This window comes from Balaenoptera acutorostrata, chromosome 9, assembly GCF_949987535.1.
Source record: "Balaenoptera acutorostrata chromosome 9, mBalAcu1.1, whole genome shotgun sequence".
Classification (NCBI taxonomy): Eukaryota; Metazoa; Chordata; class Mammalia; order Artiodactyla; family Balaenopteridae; genus Balaenoptera; species Balaenoptera acutorostrata.
This window is the reverse complement of record NC_080072.1, coordinates 113826309-113839543: the sequence shown is the minus strand read 5'-3', so window position 1 is coordinate 113839543 and position 13235 is coordinate 113826309.

The window sequence follows — 13235 nt, the reverse complement described above, 5'->3', positions numbered from 1 at the left end:
CTGTTTTGTAATTCAGTTCAAGTGTAGCGGTTTTTACATTCCCTCTATAAGTGATATCTTATGATAAGTGTCTTTTTCTGTGTGACTTATTTCATTTAGAATCGTCGTACCTAAATCCACTCATCGTGCTGCTACTAGCCTTATGACGTGGATTTAATGGCTGAGTGATATTCCATTGTACATGAGGACCACAAGTTCTTTATCCACTTTTCTCTTTCCTAGGATATTTAAGGTGTAGTGAAGTGGGGGTTCTTGTCAACAGAGTAGCCCTAAACTTTGGGCTGCCTGTGTCTTGCTGATTTTTAGTTTTCCCAATTTATACGCCCATGAGTGGAAGTGCCCTATGCTCTCCAAGCTGTGTTTTTTAGATGTTTCAGGACACACCGTACACTTCTCCAGAGTGGCTGTTGGCAAATTACATCCCGCCCATCAGCGTAGCAAGGCTCCCATTTCTCCATGGCCGGTCCTGCATTTCTGGTTTGGACACTTTTTTCCGCATGGCCCTTTTGCCCGCTGGGAAGCGAGACTTCTTTGGAGCGCTGATTTGCCTTTCCAGGTGGCTTGGTTGGCCAAAAAGGGCGTATGCGTTTTTTCCTGAATATATTCAGGAAAAAACGCTTACGCCCTTTTTGGCCAAGGGCATCATTGTCCACGTTTTGCCGCTTTTCATGTGCTTTCAAGGCAGTTCGTATCTACCTCCTGAAATCTGTTTCCTGCAATTCTGCCTTGCTTTCAAAGCCTCTTCGTTGCCTTCCCTCAATATATTTGTGGACGAGAGTTATCATTTATAACTCTGCAGGTTTGTGAATTGCAGTGCCCCTGAGCTCCATTTTTCCAGTCGCTTTTATGGGAGCTGACCGCAAAAGTGCAGGATTGCTTCAGGCCCTCTTCTGGTTCTGGGGGGCAGGCTGAGCTTGTGGTTAATTCTTCTTCCTGATGGGAAAATAGAGTGACCTGTGCCTGTCCCAATCCCTAGAGCTAGTCTCTCATTGGTTCCCCCTCTTCCCGTTCATCCTCAGGACAAATTGCAACCTGTACGGAACAGGAGGTTAAAGGTGCTGATTCTCCAAGGAGGGAGATGGCTAGTAAAGCGGCTGGAATGGCGAACCCGAGCACAAGGAGATGAGAAATGAGGTGCGTTTTAGAAACCTTTCCCGATCACACGGTGTACCATCTTCTGGGTTTCTCATGCATGTTTTCGACGTAGGAAGATGCCCTTGAACCTGGAGATTTGGGACCCATGGGATGGGTACCATGCAGTATTACTTTAAAGGGTCTGCGTTGGCTCACGCAACCTCACCAAACCTCTCAGCCCCAAGAGTGTCCACCCTTATGTCTCAATCAGCTGTGGGTCTAGATATGGTCAATCCAGGTTGCATCACAGCCCCTAAACGAATTTTGTAAGAATTTTTCTCTCTTTCACTGTCTTTGTATCACGGGTTTTGAAAAGTAATTTATTTTTATAATGCGGTTTAGCTGCTTTTCACGGCTGTGTTTAGGCCGCTTTACACTCCCTTGACTCACTTACAGAGAGATATCAATACATAGGTTTGAAGATTCTTACTAGTCAGATATATTCTTGTGCGGTGAATAGGGGTTGTTGAGGCCAGTTCACTGAGCAAGGAGTAGGTCTTGTCTACTACATATTGGGTTTATGGAACGGTATCTGAGCTAATTTGAAACCCTTGATTTATGCATCACCCCACCTCACCTTTCCCGTTCAGCAACCATAGTGTGTTTTCTAAACGTGTGACTCTGTTCTGTTTTGTAATTCAGTTCAAGTGTAGCGGTTTTTACATTCCCTCTATAAGTGATATCTTATGATAAGTGTCTTTTTCTGTGTGACTTATTTCATTTAGAATCGTCGTACCTAAATCCACTCATCGTGCTGCTACTAGCCTTATGACGTGGATTTCATGGCTGAGTGATATTCCATTGTACATGAGGACCACAAGTTCTTTATCCACTTTTCTCTTTCCTAGGATATTTAAGGTGTAATGAAGTGGGGGTTCTTGTCAACAGAGCAGCCCTAAACTTTGGGCTGCCTGTGTCTTGCTGATTTTTAGTTTTCCCAATTTATACGCCCATGAGTGGAAGTGCCCTATGCTCTCCAAGCTGTGTTTTTTAGATGTTTCAGGACACACCGTACACTTCTCCAGAGTGGCTGTTGGCAATTTACATTCCGCCCATCAGCGTAGCAAGGCTCCCATTTCTCCATGGCCGGTCCTGCATTTCTGGTTTGGACACTTTTTTCCGCATGGCCCTTTTGCCCGCTGGGAAGCGAGACTTCTTTGGAGCGCTGATTTGCCTTTCCAGGTGGCTTGGTTGGCCAAAAAGGGCGTATGCGTTTTTTCCTGAATATATTCAGGAAAAAACGCATACGCCCTTTTTGGCCAAGGGCATCATTGTCCACGTTTTGCCGCTTTTCATGTGCTTTCAAGGCGATTCGAATCTACCTCCTGAAATCTGTTTCCTGCAATTCTGCCTTGCTTTCAAAGCCTCTTCGTTGCCTTCCCTCAATATATTTGTGGACGAGAGTTATCGTTTATAACTCTGCAGGTTTGTTTATTGCAGTGCCTCTGAGCTCCATTTTTCCAGTCGCTTTTTCGGGAGCTGGCCGCAAAAGTGCAGGATTGCTTCAGGCCCTCTTCTGGTTCTGGGGGGCAGGCTGAGCTTGTGGTTAATTCTTCTTCCTGATGGGAAAATAGAGTGACCGGTGCCTGTCCCAACCCCTAGAGCTAGTCTCTCATTGGTTCCCCTCTTCCCGTTCATCCTCAGGACAAATTGCAACCTGTACGGAACAGGAGATTAAAGGTGCTGATTCTCTAAGGAGGGAGATGGCTAGTAAAGCGGCTGGAATGGCGAACCCGAGCACAAGGAGATGAGAAATGCGGTGCGTTTTAGAAACCTTTCCCGATCACACGGTGTACCATCTTCTGGGTTTCTCATGCATGTTTTCGACGTAGGAAGATGCCCTTGAACCTGGAGATTTGGGACCCATGGGATGGGTACCATGCAGTATTACTTTAAAGGGTCTGCGTTGGCTCACGCAACCTCACCAAACCTCTCAGCCCCAAGAGTGTCCACCCTTATGTCTCAATCAGCTGTGGGTCTAGATATGGTCAATCCAGGTTGCATCACAGCCCCTGAACGAATTTTGTAAGAGTTTCTCTCTCTTTCACTGTCTTTGTTTCACGGGTTTTGAAAAGTAATTTATTTTTATAATGGGGTTTAGCTGCTTTTCACGGCTGTGTTTAGGCCGCTTTACACTCCCTTGACTCACTTACAGAGAGATATCAGTACATAGGTTTGAAGATTCTTACTAGTCAGATATATTCTTGTGCTGTGAATAGGGGTTGTTGAGGCCAGTTCACTGAGCAAGGAGTAGGTCTTGTCTACTACATATTGGGTTTATGGAACGGTATCTGAGCTAATTTGAAACCCTTGATTTATGCATCACCCCACCTCACCTTTCCCGTTCAGCAGCCATAGTGTGTTTTCTAAACGTGTGACTCTGTTCTGTTTTGTAATTCAGTTCAAGTGTAGCGGTTTTTACATTCCCTCTATAAGTGATATCTTATGATAAGTGTCTTTTTCTGTGTGACTTATTTCACTTAGAATCGTCGTACCTAAATCCACTCATCGTGCTGCTACTAGCCTTATGACGTGGATTTCATGGCTGAGTGATATTCCATTGTACATGAGGACCACAACTTCTTTATCCATTTTTCTCTTTCCTAGGATATGGAAGGTGTAATGAAGTGGGGGTTCTTGTCAACAGAGCAGCCCTAAACTTTGGGGTGCCTGTGTCTTGCTGATTTTTAGTTTTCCCAATTTATACGCCCATGAGTGGAAGTGCCCTATGCTCTCCAAGCTGTGTTTTTTAGATGTTTCAGGACACACCGTACACTTCTCCAGAGTGGCTGTTGGCAATTTACATCCCGCCCATCAGCGTAGCAAGGCTCCCATTTCTCCATGGCCGGTCCTGCATTTCTGGTTTGGACACTTTTTTCCGCATGGCCCTTTTGCCCGCTGGGAAGCGAGACTTCTTTGGAGCGCTGATTTGCCTTTCCAGGTTGCTTGGTTGGCCAAAAAGGGCGTATGCGTTTTTTCCTGAATATATTCAGGAAAAAACGCATACGCCCTTTTTGGCCAAGGGCATCATTGTCCACGTTTTGCCGCTTTTTATGTGCTTTCAAGGCGATTCGAATCTACCTCCTGAAATCTGTTTCCTGCAATTCTGCCTTGCTTTCAAAGCCTCTTCGTTGCCTTCCCTCAATATATTTGTGGACGAGAGTTATGGTTTATAACTCTGCAGGTTTGTTTATTGCAGTGCCCCTGAGCTCCATTTTTCCAGTCGCTTTTTCGGGAGCTGGCCGCAAAAGTGCAGGATTGCTTCAGGCCCTCTTCTGGTTCTGGGGGGCAGGCTGAGCTTGTGGTTAATTCTTCTTCCTGATGGGAAAATAGAGTGACCTGTGCCTGTCACAACCCCTAGAGCTAGTCTCTCATTAGTTCCCCTCTTGCCGTTCATCCTCAGGACAAATTGCAACCTGTACGGAACAGGAGATTAAAGGTGCTGATTCTCCAAGGAGGGAGATGGCTAGTAAAGCAGCTGGAATGGCGAACCCGAGCACAAGGAGATGAGAAATGAGGGGCGTTTTAGAAACCTTTCCCGATCACACGGTGTACCATCTTCTGGGTTTCTCATGCATGTTTTCGACGTAGGAAGATGCCCTTGAACCTGGAGATTTGGGACCCATGGGATGGGTACCATGCAGTATTACTTGAAAGGGTCTGCGTTGGCTCACCCAACCTCACCAAACCTCTCAGCCCCAAGAGTGTCCACCCTTATGTCTCAATCAGCTGTGGGTCTAGATATGGTCAATCCAGGTTGCATCACAGCCCCTGAACGAATTTTGTAAGAATTTCTCTCTCTTTCACTGTCTTTGTTTCACGGGTTTTGAAAAGTAATTTATTTTTATAATGGGGTTTAGCTGCTTTTCACGGCTGTGTTTAGGCCGCTTTACACCCAATTGACTCACTTACAGAGAGATATCAATACATAGGTTTGAAGATTCTTACTAGTCAGATATATTCTTGTGGGGTGAATAGGGGGTGTTGAGGCCAGTTCACTGAGCAAGGAGTAGGTCTTTTCTACTACATATTGGGTTTATGGAACGGTATCGGAGCTAATTTGAAACCCTTGCTTTATGCATCTCCCCACCTCACCTTTCCCGTTCAGCAGCCATAGTGTGTTTTCTGAACGTGTGACTCTGTTCTGTTTTGTAATTCAGTTCAAGTGTAGCGGTTTTTACATTCCCTCTGTAAGTGATATCTTATGATAAGTGTCTTTTTATGTGTGACTTATTTCACTAAGAAACATCGTGCCTATATCCACTCATCGTGCTGCTACTAGCCTTATGACGTGGATTTCATGGCTGAGTGATATTCCATTGTACATGTGGACCACAACTTCTTTATCTACTTTTCTCTTTCCTAGGATATTTAAGTTGTAATGAAGTGGGGGTTCTTGTCAACAGAGCAACCCTAAACTTTGGGGTGCCTGTGTCTTGCTGATTTTAGTTTTCCCAATTTATATGCCCATGAGTGGAAGTGCCCTATGCTCTCCAAGCTGTGTTTTTTAGATGTTTCAGAACACACCGTACACTTCTCCAGAGTGGCTGTTGGCAATTTACATCCCACCCATCAGCGTAGCAAGAGTCCCATTTCTCCATGGCCGGTCATGCATTTCTGGTTTGGACACTTTTTTCCGCATGGCCCTTTTGCCCGCTGGGAAGCGAGACTTCTTTGGAGCGCTGATTTGCCTTTCCAGGTTGCTTGGTTGGCCAAAAAGGGCGTATGCGTTTTTTCCTGAATATATTCAGGAAAAAACGCATACGCCCTATTTGGCCAAGGGCATCATTGTCCACGTTTTGCCGCTTTTCTTGTGCTTTCACGGCGATTCGAATCTACCTCCAGAAATCTGTTTCCTGCAATTCTGCCTTGCTTTCAAAGCCTCTTCGTTGCATTCCCTCAATATATTTGTGGACGAGAGTTATCATTTATAACTCTGCAGGTTTGTGAATTGCAGTGCCCCTGAGCTCCATTATTCAACTCGCTTTTCTGGGAGCTGGCCGCAAAAGTGCAGGATTGCTTCAGGCCCTCTTCTGGTTCTGGGGGGCAGGCTGAGCTTGTGGTTATTTCTTCTTCCTGATGGGAAAATAGAGTGACCTGTGCCTGTCCCAATCCCTAGAGCTAGTCTCTCATTGATTCCCCCTCTTCCCGTTCATCCTCAGGACAAATTGCAACCTGTATGGAACAGGAGGTTAAAGGTGCTGATTCTCCAAGGAGGGAGATGGCTAGTAAAGCGGCTGGAATGGCGAACCCGAGCACAAGGAGATGAGAAATGAGGTGCGTTTTAGAAACCTTTCCCGATCACACGGTGTACCATCTTCCGGGATTCTCATGCATGTTTTCGATGTAGGAAGATGCCCTTGAACCTGGAGATTTGGGAACATTGGGATGGGTACATGCATTATTATTTTAAAGGGTCTGCGTTGGGTCAGCCCACCTCACCAAAGCTCTCAGCCGCAAGAGTGTCCACCGTTATGACTCAATCACCTGTGGATATAGGTATGGTCAATCCAGGTTGCATCACATCCCCTGAACGAATTTTGTAAGAATTTCTCTCTCTTTCACTGTCCTTGTATCACGGGTTTTTAAAAGTAATTTATTTTTATAATGGTTTTTCACTTCTTTTCACGGCTGTGTTTATGTCGCTTTACACCCCCTTGATTCACTTACAGAGAAATATCAATACATAGGTTTAAAGATTCTTACTAGTCAGATATCTTCTTGTGCGGTGAATAGGGGGTGTTGAGTCCAGTTCACTGAAAAATGAATAGGTCTTGTCTATTACCTATTGGGTTTATGGAACGGAATCGGAGCTAATTTGAAACCCTTGTTTTATGCATCACCCCACCTCACCTTTCCCGTTCAGCAGCCATAGTGTGTTTTCTAAACGTGTGACTCTGTTCTGTTTTGTAATTCAGTTCAAGTGTAGCGGTTTTTACATTCCCTGTATAAGTGATATCTTATGATAAGTGTCTTTTTCTGTGTGACTTATTTCACTTAGAATCGTCATACCTAAATCCACTCATCGTGCTGCTACTAGCCTTATGACGTTGATTTCAAGGCTGAATGATATTCCATTGTACATGAGGACCACAACTTCTTTATCCATTTTTCTCTTTCCTAGGATATTTAAGGTGTAAAGAAGTGGGGGTTCTTGTCAACAGAGCAGCCCTAAACTTTGGGGTGCCTGTGTCTTGCTGATTTTTAGTTTTCCCAATTTATAGGCCCATGAGTGGAAGTGCCCTATGCTCTCCAAGCTGTGTTCTATAGATGTTTCAGGACACACCGTACACTACTCCAGAGCGGCTGTTGGCAATTTACATCCCGCCCATCAGCGTAGCCAGGCTCCCATTTCTCCATGGCCGGTCCTGCATTTCTGGTTTAGACACTTTTTTCCGCATGGCTATTTGCCCACTCGGAAGCGAGACTTCTTTAGAGCGCTGATTTGCCTTTCCAGGTTGCTTGGTTGGCCAAAAAGGGCGTATGCGTTTTTTCCTGAATATATTCAGGAAAAAACGCACACGCCCTTTTTGGCCAAGGGCATCATTGTCCACGTTTTGCCGCTTTTCATGTGCTTTCAAGGCGATTCGAATCTACCTCCTGAAATCTGTTTCCTGCAATTCTGCCTTGCTTTCAAATCCTCTTCGTTGCCTTCCCTCAATATATTTGTGGACGAGAGTTATCATTTATAACTCTGCAGGTTTGTGAATTGCAGTGCCCCTGAGCTCCATTTTTCAACTCGCTTTTTTGGGAGCTGGCCGCATAAGTGCAGGATTGCTTCAGGCCCTCTTCTAGTTCTGGGGGGCAGGATGAGCCTGTGGTTAATTCTTCTTCCTGTTGGGAAACTAGAGTGACCTGTGCCTGTCCCAACACCTAGAGCTAGTCTCTCATTGGTTCCCCACCTTCCCGTTCAACCTCAGGACAAATTGCAACCTGTATGGAACAGGAGGTTAAAGGTGCTGATTCTCCAAGGAGGGAGATGGCTAGTAAAGCGGCTGGAATGGCGAACCCGAGCACAAGGAAATGAGAAATGAGGTGCGTTTTAGAAACCTTTCCCGATCACACGGTGTACCATCTTCTGGGTTTCTCATGCATGTTTTCGAGGTAGGAAGTTGCCCTTGGACCTGGAGATTTGGGACCCATGGGATGGGTACCATGCAGTATTACTTTAAAGGGTCTGCGTTGGCTCACCCAACCTCACCAAACCTCTCAGCCCCAAGAGTGTCCACCCTTATGTCTCAATCAGCTGTGGGTCTAGATATGGTCAATCCAGGTTGCATCACAGCCCCTGAACGAATTGTGTAAGAATTTCTCTCTCTTTCACTGTCTTTGTTTCACGGGTTTTGAAAAGTAATTTATTTTTATAATGGGGTGTAGCTGCTTTTCACGGCTGTGTTTATGCCGCTTTACACCCCCTTGACTCACTTACCGAGAGATATCAATACATAGGTTTGAAGATTCTTACTAGTCAGATATATGCTTGTCCGGTGAATAGGGGGTGTTGAGTCTAGTTCACTGAGCAAGGAGTAGGTCTTGTTTATTACCCATTGGGTTTATGGAACGGAATCGGAGCTAATTTGAAACCCTTGTTTGATGCATCACCCCACCTCACCTTTCCCGTTCAGCAGCCATAGTGTGCTTTCTAAACGTGTGACTCTGTTCTGTTTTGTAATTCAGTTCAAGTGTAGCGGTTTTTACATTCCCTCTGTAAGTGATATCTTATGATAAGTGTCTTTTTCTGTGTGACTTATTTCACTTAGAATCGTCGTACCTAAATCCACTCATCGTGCTGCTACTAGCCTTATGACGTGGATTTCATGGCTGAGTGATATTCCATTGTACATGCGGACCCGAACTTCTTTATCCATTTTTCTCTTTCCTAGGATATTTAAGGTGTAATGAGGTGGGGGTTCTTGTCAACAGAGCGCCCTAAACTTTGGGGTGCCTGTGTCTTGCTGATTTTTAGTTTTCCCAATTTATAGGCCCATGAGTGGAAGTGCCCTATGCTCTCCAAGCTGTGTTTTTTAGATGTTTCAGAACACACCGTACACTTCTCCAGAGCGGCTGTTGGCAATTTACATCCCGCCCATCAGCGTAGCCAGGCTCCCATTTCTCCATGGCCGGTCCTGCATTTCTGGTTTGGACACTTTTTTCCGCATGGGCCTTTTGCCCGCTGGGAAGCCAGACTTCTTTGGAGCGCTGATTTGCCTTTCCAGGTTGCTTGGTTGGCCAAAAAGGGCGTATGCGTTTTTTCCTGAATATATTCAGGAAAAAACGCATACGCCCTTTTTGGCCAAGGGCATCATTGTCCACGTTTTGCCGCTTTTCATGTGCTTTCAAGGCGATTCGAATCTACCTCCTGAAATCTGTTTCCTGCAATTCTGCCTTGCTTTCAAATCCTCTTCGTTGCCTTCCCTCAATATATTTGTGGACGAGAGTTATCATTTATAACTCTGCAGGTTTGTGAATTGCAGTGCCCCTGAGCTCCATTTTTCAACTCGCTTTTTTGGGAGCTGGCCGCATAAGTGCAGGATTGCTTCAGGCCCTCTTCTAGTTCTGGGGGGCAGGATGAGCCTGTGGTTAATTCTTCTTCCTGTTGGGAAACTAGAGTGACCTGTGCCTGTCCCAACACCTAGAGCTAGTCTCTCATTGGTTCCCCCTCTTCCCTTTCAACCTCAGGACAAATTGCAACCTGTATGGAACAGGAGGTTAAAGGTGCTGATTCTCCAAGGAGGGAGATGGCTAGTAAAGCGGCTGGAATGGCGAACCCGAGCACAAGGAAATGAGAAATGAGGTGCGTTTTAGAAACCTTTCCCGATCACACGGTGTACCATCTTCTGGGTTTCTCATGCATGTTTTCGAGGTAGGAATTTGCCCTTGGACCTGGAGATTTGGGACCCATGGGATGGGTACCATGCAGTATTACTTTAAATGGTCTGCGTTGGCTCACCCAACCTCACCAAACCTCTCAGCCCCAAGAGTGTCCACCCTTATGTCTCAATCAGCTGTGGGTCTAGATATGGTCAATCCAGGTTGCATCACAGCCCCTGAACGAATTGTGTAAGAATTTCTCTCTCTTTCACTGTCTTTGTTTCACGGGTTTTGAAAAGTAATTTATTTTTATAATGGGGTGTAGCTGCTTTTCACGGCTGTGTTTATGCCGCTTTACACCCCCTTGACTCACTTACCGAGAGATATCAATACATAGGTTTGAAGATTCTTACTAGTCAGATATATGCTTGTCCGGTGAATAGGGGGTGTTGAGTCCAGTTCACTGAGCAAGGAGTAGGTCTTGTTTATTACCCATTGGGTTTATGGAACGGAATCGGAGCTAATTTGAAACCCTTGTTTGATGCATCACCCCACCTCACCTTTCCCGTTCAGCAGCCATAGTGTGCTTTCTAAACGTGTGACTCTGTTCTGTTTTGTAATTCAGTTCAAGTGTAGCGGTTTTTACATTCCCTCTGTAAGTGATATCTTATGATAAGTGTCTTTTTCTGTGTGACTTATTTCACTTAGAATCGTCGTACCTAAATCCACTCATCGTGCTGCTACTAGCCTTATGACGTGGATTTCATGGCTGAGTGATATTCCATTGTACATGCGGACCCGAACTTCTTTATCCATTTTTCTCTTTCCTAGGATATTTAAGGTGTAATGAAGTGGGGGTTCTTGTCAACAGAGCAGCCCTAAACTTTGGGGTGCCTGTGTCTTGCTGATTTTTAGTTTTCCCAATTTATAGGCCCATGAGTGGAAGTGCCCTATGATCTCCAAGCTGTGTTTTTTGAATGTTTCAGGACACACCGTACACTTCTCCAGAGTGGCTGTTGGCAATTTACATCCCGCCCATCAGCATAGCAAGGCTCCCATTTCTCCATGGCCGGTCCTGCATTTCTGGTTTTGACACTTTTTTCCGCATGGCCCTTTTGCCCGCTGGGAAGCGAGACTTCTTTGGAGTGCTGATTTGCCTTTCCAGGTTGCTTGTTTGGCCACAAAGGGCGTATGCGTTTTTTCCTGAATATATTCAGGAAAAAACGCATACGCCCTTTTTGGCCAAGGGCATCATTGTCCACGTTTTGCTGCTTTTCATGTGCTTTCAAGGCGATTCGAATCTACCTCCTGAAATCTGTTTCCTGCAATTCTGCCTTGCTTTCAAAGCCTCTTCGTTTCCTTCCCTCAATATATTTGTGGACGAGAGTTATCATTTATAACTCTGCAGGTTTGTGAATTGCAGTGCCCCTGAGCTCCATTTTTCAACTCGCTTTTTTGGGAGCTGGCCGCATAAGTGCATGATTGCTTCAGGCCCTCTTCTAGTTCTGGGGGGCAGGATGAGCCTGTGGTTAATTCTTCTTCCTGATGGGAAAATAGAGTGACCTGTGCCTGTCCCAACACCTAGAGCTAGTCTCTCATTGGTTCCCCCTCTTCCCGTTCATCCTCAGGACAAATTGCAACCTGTATGGAACAGGAGGTTAAAGGTGCTGATTCTGCAAGGAGGGAGATGGCTAATTAAGTGGCTGGAATGGCGAACCCGAGCACAAGGAGATGAGAAATGAGGTGCGTTTTAGAATCCTTTCCCGACCACACGGTGTACCATCTTCTGGGTTTCTCATGCATGTTTTCGATGTAGGAAGTTGAACTTGAACCTGGAGATTTGGGACCCATGGGATGGGTACCATGCAGTATTACTTTAAAGGGTTTGTGTTGGCTCACCCAACCTCACCGAACCTCTCAGCCTCAAGAGTGTCCACCCTTATGTCTCAATCAGCTGTGGGTCTAGATATGGTCAATCCAGGTTGCATCACAGGCCCTGAACGAATTTTGTAAGAATTTCTCTCTCTTTCACTGTCTTTGTTTCAAGGGTTTTGAAAAGTAATTTATTTTTATAATGGGGTGTAGCTGCTTTTCACGGCTGTGTTTATGCCGCTTTACACCCCCTTGACTCACTTACAGAGAGATATCAATACATAGGTTTGAAGATTCTTACTAATCAGATATCTTCTTGTGCGGTGAATAGGGGGTGTTGAGTCCAGTTCACTGAGCAAGGAGTAGGTCTTGTCTATTACCTATTGGGTTTATGGAACGGAATCGGAGCTAATTTGAAACCCTTGTTTTATGCATCACCCCACCTCACCTTTCCCGTTCAGCAGCCATAGTGTGTTTTCTAAACGTGTGACTCTGTTCTGTTTTGTAATTCAGTTCAAGTGTAGCGGTTTTTACATTCCCTGTATAAGTGATATCTTATGATAAGTGTCTTTTTCTGTGTGACTTATTTCACTTAGAATCGTCATACCTAAATCCACTCATCGTGCTGCTACTAGCCTTATGACGTTGATTTCAAGGCTGAATGATATTCCATTGTACATGAGGACCACAACTTCTTTATCCATTTTTCTCTTTCCTAGGATATTTAAGGTGTTAAGAAGTGGGGGTTCTTGTCAACAGAGCAGCCCTAAACTTTGGGGTGCCTGTGTCTTGCTGATTTTTAGTTTTCCGAATTTATACGCCCATGAGTGGAAGTGCCCTATGCTCTCCAAGCTGTGTTCTATAGATGTTTCAGGACACACCGTACACTACTCCAGAGCGGCTGTTGGCAATTTACATCCCGCCCATCAGCGTAGCCAGGCTCCCATTTCTCCATGGCCGGTCCTGCATTTCTGGTTTAGACACTTTTTTCCGCATGGCTATTTGCCCACTGGGAAGCGAGACTTCTTTAGAGCGCTGATTTGCCTTTCCAGGTTGCTTGGTTGGCCAAAAAGGGCGTATGCGTTTTTTCCTGAATATATTCAGGAAAAAACGCACACGCCCTTTTTGGCCAAGGGCATCATTGTCCACGTTTTGCCGCTTTTCATGTGCTTTCAAGGCGATTCGAATCTACCTCCTGAAATCTGTTTCCTGCAATTCTGCCTTGCTTTCAAATCCTCTTCGTTGCCTTCCCTCAATATATTTGTGGACGAGAGTTATCATTTATAACTCTGCAGGTTTGTGAATTGCAGTGCCCCTGAGCTCCATTTTTCAACTCGCTTTTTTGGGAGTTGGCCGCATAAGTGCAGGATTGCTTCAGGCCCTCTTCTAGTTCTGGGGGGCAGGATGAGTCTGTGGTT